The sequence below is a fragment of the Cololabis saira genome, chromosome 3 (assembly GCF_033807715.1).
Source record: "Cololabis saira isolate AMF1-May2022 chromosome 3, fColSai1.1, whole genome shotgun sequence".
Classification (NCBI taxonomy): domain Eukaryota; kingdom Metazoa; phylum Chordata; class Actinopteri; order Beloniformes; family Belonidae; genus Cololabis; species Cololabis saira.
Genome location: NC_084589.1, coordinates 1,756,077 through 1,764,999, shown reverse-complemented (window position 1 = coordinate 1,764,999; position 8,923 = coordinate 1,756,077). Strand labels below are relative to the sequence as shown.

The 8,923-nt window shown below is 45.1% G+C and overlaps 1 long non-coding RNA gene across 1 annotated transcript; it reads left to right on the top strand.

Moving 5' to 3' along the window:
• Positions 1-4,234: 4,234 nt before the first annotated feature.
• Positions 4,235-8,437, top strand: LOC133440820 (uncharacterized). The gene is made up of 3 exons (XR_009782363.1): positions 4,235-4,297; positions 8,028-8,229; positions 8,350-8,437. It is a non-coding gene; the product is annotated as an uncharacterized LOC133440820 (long non-coding RNA).
• The last annotated feature ends 486 nt before the right edge of the window (positions 8,438-8,923 follow it).

Genomic DNA, 8,923 nt, shown 5'->3' with positions numbered 1-8,923 from the left:
CCTGTCCCCCCCGGCCCCGCCCCCTGGACCACGTGGCCCCGCCCCCTGGACCACGTGATCCCGTAAAGGCTGATTTATGGTTCAGCGTTACACCGACGCAGCCCTATTTATCCTTTATTTATTCAGGAAAGTCCCATTGGGAGTCCTGGTCAAGATAGCAGCAAAAAATAAATTCAGTTTCATATAAAAGAAAATACATACAAGGACAAGTAACTTTAGAAAGAATTCATGACAAGAATGACACTTGATTAAAAACAATGACATTGTTCTGTAAAAACTGATTTTAACATGTGTTTGAACATGTTAAGAGACGGTAAATATTTAAGGTGGAGTATGTGTTGTAGCTCATTCCAAGGTTGCGGTGCATAAAAGGAAAAGGCTGATTTACCAACTCTGTTCCAGTGCTTGGACCATGAGGAGAATTTTCTCTGATGATCTGGTGTTATAGCTACTAGAGTAATATTTTAATAAATTGGATATGTACAGTGGTAGTTTACCTAGTAATGCTTTTGCAATAAATATTAACATGCCGTACGGTATGTATGTTTAATGCAGATCATAATTCAGGCTTAACACCTGTCCAGCGGCCGATCCGGGGTAATGTCGCCACCTGCTGGACGAACGGGCGCACCGCAAAAACACGTTTCTTTCCAACTTGTGACTCTGATGACGACTCTGATCTTGGGCAAGACACTCAGAGGTGTCTTCAGTATTCACATTCATTACTCAGGTAGAAGTATAGATACTAGAGTTTAAAAATACTCCTGTAGAAGTTGAAGTATCAACTCAAGTTTTTTACTCAAGTAAAAGTATAAAAGTACTGGTTTCAAAACTACTTAAAGTATAAAAGTAAAAGTAATGTAAGGGGGAAAAAAGTAATTAAGGACAAAAGCCATTGAAAATGAATGTATCTTAGTATAATGCAAATATATTAAAGAAGCATATATGTGTACTATTGAGCATTAACATGTGTTTCAGAGAGCAGGAGATATGATGACTAGTTCCTATAAGTATTGTAATGGTGCAAAAAGTCAAACTTCATGTTCATGTTATCATTTATCCTAACCTTTATTGGAATGTACATCCAAGTTTAGTTGCAGGAATCTGAGGGAACGGATGTAAGAACAAAACTGGACAAGAACATCTGAAACAACCACAACCAAATTCACTCTATCCGGATGGAGCAATTTAACTGGATAGTTTTATTAAAGGCCGGAATGAAATAGAGTAACGAGGCTGTTTTTAAAATGTAAGGAGTAAAAAGTACAGATAATTGCGTGAAAATGTAAGGAGTAAAAGTAAAAAGTCGTCTGAAAAATAATTACTCCAGTGAAGTATAGATAACCAAAATTTCTACATAAGTAAGGTAACAAAGTATTTGTACTTGGTTACTTGACACCTCTGAAGACACGGAATCCCCAAAGCTCCCGGTTGTCAGGCCAGCACCGTTGTGTGGCAGCTCAGCCGACAACCGGTGGGTGAATGTCTACAGTGTAAAGCGCTTTGGGGCTGTAGGAGTACAGCTGGAAAACGCTATAAGTGTAAGCCATTTACCATTTACCAGCTAAAAAGGCATGGTGAACTCCAAGAGCTACAGCTTTGTTCAGCGATACCATTTTCCACCGTATAGTCAACCTGTTCTTGCAACCGGCAACGCTTATAGAATAGAAATAGAAATAGAAAGCCTTTATTATCATTATAATGGTACAATGAGATTAGGCAGCAGCTCTGTAAAAGTGCACACATGCAAAGACTATGTAAACAAAGACTGTGTAAACAACAAAATGAGAAACAGGAAACAAATATATATACACACTATAAAAATGAGTGAATGAGAGAATAATAATGCACATGAATGGGTGGAAGAATATTGCACATAATGGATAGAGAATATTGCACAGTATGAGGAGCTTATTGGTTCAGAAAGTTCACAGCTTTGGGGAAGAATCTGTTCCTGAGTCTGTTTGTGCGGGTCCGTATGGACCTGAAGCTCCTGCCAGAGGGCAACAGGTCAAAGAAGTGGAAAACGGGGTGGGTGTTGTCCTTTAAAATGTTCCTTGCCCTGCTGAGGCAGCGAACTGTAGATGTCAGACAGGGATGGCAGAGAGGGCAGAGGGCAGCCCATGATCTTCCGTGCTGTGTTTGCCACCCTCTGCAGCCTCTTCCTGTCTGCTTCTGTGCAGCTGGAGTGCCACACTGTCACAGCAGGTCAGCAGCCTCTCTATGGTGGACCGGTAGAAGGTCACCAGCAGCTGTGTGTTCAGGTTCTCCTTCCTGAGCACCTCAGGAAGTGCAGCCGCTGCTGAGCCTTCTTCACTAGTGCAGTGGTGTTGACAGACCAGGGGCCTTCATCCATCATCTGCCATCATCCAGTCTGTTCTCTGCTCTTCCATCAGGATCAGCCACCAAACTGGACAGACACAGACTGCAACAGACAATCAGGTCTGCAGAGAGGATAGTTGGGACTATCCTCCCATCTATCCAGGATCTGTACCGCTCCAGGACCAGGAAACGGGCAGGTCGAATCTCTGCAGACCCCTCACACCCGGGACACAGTCTGTTCCAACTCCTTTCCTCTAGACGGCGCTACAGAGCTCTGTGCGCCAGAACCTCCAGACACAGAGACAGGTCGTTCGGACACTACCGCACTACATGTCTACTGAATGAAGGATTCAGTACGCTGCTCCAGCAGACCGTTCACACAGCAGTGTGCTACAGTGTATCCCAGAATGCATCTCGCACCAAAACGTCAGCGAAAGATGAGATTTAAAAGCAGACTAGAGTGCTTCTCAATCCTGGTCCTCGTGGACCCCTGTCCTGCATGTTTTAGATGTTTCCCTGCACCAACACACCTGATTCTAATTAAAGGTCCTCATTAACTTGTCACCAAGGTCTGCACAACTCTGTTGATGACACAGGTACTTTTATCACGGTGTGCTGAAGCAGGGTAGCATCTAAAACATGCAGGACAGGGGCCCACGAGGAACAGGATTGTAATTCCAGCTGTAGCGCTGTTAATATGCCACTTTATTACGTTTTAACATCTTTTCAGGCGTAAAAGTAACAAAAGTAATTTGATCCGATGTTCCGGGGATCAAAAGAGCCGCCAGTCCGGCCGCATCAGCAGCTCACGGCCGGAGAACAGACGCGATCGCCGGGTCAAACTGCGGCGTCGTCCCGGGGAGAAACTGCAGCTCTGTGGAGAATTGTCGCCGGCTGAAATAAATCATTTAGGAAAATAAATGTTGGTTTAATAGATGAAATCTAACAGTTGTAGCTCTCACGTTAGTTTGTCTGAATATAAAGTGAAGCTTCATGTTTTTACTAGATAGATAGATAGATAGATAGATAGATAGATAGATAGATAGATAGATAGATAGATAGATAGATAGATAGATAGATAGATAGATAGATAGATAGATAGATAGATAGATAGATAGATAGATAGATAGATAGAACTTAATAATCTATCTAGTTAAAGCTTTGTTAAAGACAAAACAAAGCTATAGCTCAACGGGTTGTGTAGGCGACTTTCGTACAGCGAACGGGGGTTTGATTCCAGTCGGGCCATATTTTGCAAATCTCCCCGATGTGGGACTAATAAAGGATTATCTTATCTTAAAAGTTGAAATAGCAGTAAAACCACATTAATTGATGAAATGACATAAGGGATGGAAAGGGATTTTAATAAATGTATTGAAATGAACATATCAGTCTATTGAATTTCATTTCATTTTATTATTAACTTATTATTATTATTATTAAGTTCTTCTCCTCTCTGTCGAGTCGCTCTCTCTCCATCTTCTCCTCCTTGTCCAAACCCTCTCTCTGCATCTATTTATTTCAGCTCCCGGACAAATTCTCTGTCAAAACACAGCAATGAAAAGTAGTTATTTCATGAAAATACAACGAACTACCGATATATAACGTTGTCATAACACTTAGTTCACTTTTATTTACGTAGCAAGCACGCTAAGATAACTAACAAAAACCTAACATACTATTAAAAACCCACAATTTTTAATCGTTGTCCTTACACTAAATTGAATTAAAAAGGTTATATATTAAAGTTACTTACATTTATATTCCTCCTTCTCCCTCTCCACGGTGCAATTAGTCCTTTCTGCCTTCACATGACATCACTGTCCGGTCGCCGTGTTTTCTCAATAAAGCTTTGAGAAAAAAAAGAAAAAAGCGCTGCCCGGCCGAGGCCGCATTGCATTCTGGGATATAGTAAACGAGGTACGCTGGTCTGAAGCATGCTGAGGATTTTTTTCCAAATCAGTACAACATCCAGGTATTTTTCGCACACTGCAGATTTCCTTCTGTTCACATACAGCATACTACTTACTACACTTTGGCCAAATCAGTGTATACTTGTAGTACAGTATGCGAATTCGGAAACGACCACAGTTTCTTCTCCCAAGCGGTTGCTCTGATGAACTCTCACAAATAACAGTCTCAGAGTAACCAATCACGTGCAATAAAAAAAAAAATCATCTAGCACCCTCTTTAAATCATGTCTGCCTCACTCTGCTGCACCTTTCACTTTTGTATTTCTTTTGTATAATTTTTTTCTTGTATTTTTTGTATAATTTGTCTGTTAAAATTGTAAACAGGTTATACTTATTCTCACTACCTCAAACTGCTGCACCTTTAAAATGTTTATACTGTACATAGAAATACATTTGTTTATTGTTTATTGTTTATTTTTAATACCAAAGAGCGAAATTACCGGAGTCAAATTCCTTGTTGGACAATGTTCGAACCTGGCCAATAAAGCTGATTCTGATTCTGATTATGTACTAAGAGTGCGTGAATTTCAACGTGAAACCGAGCGTGGAATTTACACGTAACAAACAATTCAGATGTACAAAGCTGTGCGTACACCCAAATCCACGCAGGTTGCTCTGTACGTACCAATCAGCGTGGAATTGAGCGCACATGCGGGAGCGCAAAACTCCGCCCTGACTCATGATCATAGTAGAGTATAAAACAGCAAGTGAAAATCATCCAAATAAACGTTGGAAATGGCGAAAGCAACAACTAAAAAGCGTAAATACACGGAGTGTGAGCTGGAGACACTACTGACAGAGGTGGAGGCCAGGAAGATCGTCCTGTTTGGTTCCCTGTCCTCTGGAATAAACACCAAACGCAAAAAAGGCGAGTGGGAGCTTGTGGCTGCGTCCGTAAACACTGTGGGCTCTGAACACCGCAGCACACAGGAGATCAAGAAGAAGTGGTCGGACATGAAGGTGGAGGTGAAGAGGAGAGCGGCTGCACACCGGCAAAGTGCGGCCATGACGGGTGGTGGAGCAGGCACGGAGGAGCTCACGCCGTTTGAGGAGCGCGTGTGCGCAATTGTGGGTGAGACCGTCCTCACAGGCATACTACCTGTCGGTGAGGGCAACACCGTCTCATTTGAGCATCCACATAAGGTAAATTAACTCCAAGTGTACCATAGCCCACAGTGAAGGAAACGTATTTATGCTTGCATTGAAATAATACGAGTGATTGAAGTGATATGACAATTTTATTCAGATGATGCCAAACCGGGAACCTCGGGGGTCACAGCCTCCTCCCTCCCATCTGAGGAACCCCGCGCCACCGGTGCCTCCGGTCCTGAGGTCCGTCCAACCGGCCTCATGTTGACGCAGGCAGTTCTGGAAATCCATGACAGGATCAGTCGGGGAATTGAGGAACTAAATAGAACCATGACACGCATGGCTGACACACTTGAGCAGATCAGTAAAATAATAAAAGACGTTAAAAAATGAACCTTGATGAACCTGAGTTTTCCATCTATAGTGAGTCAATGACACGTTGTCGGGACCGAATGGCAGCTGCATGGCGTTGCACAAGGGGGGGTGCTGGCTCTGGCTCATTTGCTGGCTCCTCCACCTCTGCCAGCTCTCACCTCACCTCACCTCTGGCGGTGCCAGATTGTGCAAGGTGGCAGAAGCAATAATGATGCGGCCCACCTTGTCAGGGCGGTACAGCAGCATCCCCCCGCTCCTGTCCAGACAGCACCACCTTGTCCGGCGGTACAGCAGCATCCCCCCGCTCCTGTCCAGACAGCACCCCCTGGTTGGGGCGGTACAGCAGCATCCCCCCGCTCCTGTCCAGACAGCACCCCCTGGTTGGGGCGGTACAGCAGCATCCCCCCGCTCCTGTCCAGACAGCACCCCCTGGTTGGGGCGGTACAGCAGCATCCCCCCGCCCCGCTCCTGTCCAGGCAGCACCACCGACATTTCAGCTGCCCGATCGCTCGCTCTACAACAGCTTTAGTGATGGTATGAGCGTGGTTGTAGGCGAGCTCTCGGGCAGTCTGGGGGTTGGTGAGGGGGGTCAACAACCACCCCTTCAATGGATAGCCGCTGTCACCTGACGGGTTGTCAATGGACACTTATGAACTGTGAAGTGGCTTTATTGTCGACATTGTAAGCGATCACTCACCAAGGAGCCATCCATCCTGCCAGCTTGGAGCCTCATCCCCACCAGGCTGTTGTTGAGGATGAAGGAGTCGTGGATCGAGCCAGGCCACCTTGCCACAACATTTGTGAAGCGCATCTGTGCGTCACATATGATCTGCACGTTGATGGAATGAAAGTTTTTGCGATTGACGTACGACAATTCATCCACCGATGGCGCCTTTATTGCAATGTGTGTGCAGTCAATCACACCGATTACATTAGGGAAACCGGCAATCGCTGCGAATTGTGAAAATCGAAATCGAAAATGCCGATGATCCCGTGATTCCCGTCCCATACAGCTGGCATTACCCGGCTCAGTGCAGACTGGCTTATTCCTGACCGGTCTGCCAACTCGCGCTGGTAGGACCCGGTCGCCAGGAAACCAAGTGTGGTCAGCACTTGCAGGGGGACAGGTATTGCGTGGCTCCTCCTTGTTCCCTCTCCAAACTCGGACCCAACTCAGCACAGAGTTCCAAGAGGATTGCTCTTGGAAATCTGAAACGGCTGAACAGCCAGTCATCATCGTGGGCCAGTAAATCAGTGTGGTCTCTGAAGACGCGCTCCCTCCTGATCCTGCCAATATTGCAGTCATCTACCACGAGCAGATTTGCACAGGTTACGTTGTCCTGCGGCGACCTTTATATGTTCAGACCATGTGGTTAATTATGTAATTGGTGCAGTTCCACCTGTGTGTCACTTATTTGGTGATGTGGGGACTGTCGTGTCCTTCATGTGTGGTCGTGAATTTATTGTTGACGTTAAGTTTCCTCATATTCTGCACTTCACTGCATCACCAGTGAGTGTCGCTAATGGACAAAACCTCAGAAAAGTGCGTACGCCAGCCTTAATGTGTGAGTGAAAGACCGCAACTTTCTACGTTCACGTCATTCTTTGTACATCCGACCGTGAGCGTAGAAAGTGGCGAACGCACATTTTTTGTGCGCCACACTCTTAGTACATAAGGCCCCAGGGCCCTGATTTATCAATCGTTCGTAGAAAAGGTTCTAAATTCTGTCGTAGGAATGAAATTTAGAATGTGTGCAAGTACAAAAAGATCCGGATTTATTAAACGTGCGGACGCTGGTCGTACGCACATCAGTGATGATAAATCCCACCTGTTCTTAATTGCCGTGCTTGCGCCGGGTGAGGGTCATTTGCATACAGAAACGCCTCCAATTAACCATATATGGCAGCAACACTCCCTTCAAAAATGCGTGAATCGAGCACCTCCCCCTCACCGAAATCATGGCAAAGAGGGCGAGGAAAAGGAATTACACCGACGCTGAGATCGAGGTTCTGGTGGGAGGAGTGGAGAGCAACCAGAGAATACTTTTTGGAAACTTAAATGCAGGTGTGACCAATAAAAAGAAGAGTGCTGCGTGGGAGAAGGTCACTGATGCCGTTTATTCCGTTGGGTCAGAGGCAAGATCACCCTCAGAGATAAAAAAAAGTGGTTTGACATTTTTATTTTTTTTATTTATCCTTTATTTATACAGATAAAACACTTGAGTCCGAAGACTCATTTTCAAGTGTGACCTGTTCACATCCACACAGACATCAAAATAGGTGCCAAAAAACGGGTCGCAGCCCATCGACAGGAGACATCTGCAACCGGAGGAGGACAGGCTACCATGCAGCTGTCAGCGATGGATACCCGTGTTGCCAGCATCATCGGGGACACAGCACTGTGTGGTCTAATTCCCGGAGGAGACACAAACACACTCCCACCAGCTGTACCATCAACAAGTCACTGCAGGTAAAATAAAAAGCTGAGCTGAGGTGTTTCACAAACATTTATTTAGACTGTTTAATGTGTGAATTTGAATCAAAATAAATGTGACAACAATGTGATGCTTCTTTAACTCGGACACTCAAGCCAGTCCAGCCTGCGCTCAGGAGCTGGAGGAGGAGCTGGAGGCGGAGGAGGAGCTGGAGGCGGAGGAGGAGCCGGAGGCGGAGGAGGAGCTGGAGGAACAGGAGCAGCCAGGGCCATCCAGAACCCATTGGGTGCGCCCTGGGAGGGTGAGGATGCTGTCGGAGGCAGTGAATCAGAATCAGGAGGACACCACCAGATCCATCAATGACATAAGGGATCAACTGAGCACCATATCTAACACCCTGCTTCAGATGAACCAATCTCTGAAACAGATGCTGCATGCGCAGCGCAGATGTTGAAGAAATAAAGTAAAACATGTTGAATGATGTTGACATTATTTTCCCACGCACACCGTCGATCCGAAATCTCTCACTTTTCAAAGATCGGCTAACAGGCAGACCTATGCAGCCAAATCAAGGCAAAAAGGTTTGTAATTGAAAAACTGAGATTTGAACCTGAAAATTCAAGTTTTGATCATGTACCTTTCTTTGTGATCTGAAAAAAGGATCTGATACTGAAAAAAGAAACGGTAGAAACATAAGTTCATGATCAAAACTTGTTCAAATCTCAGGTT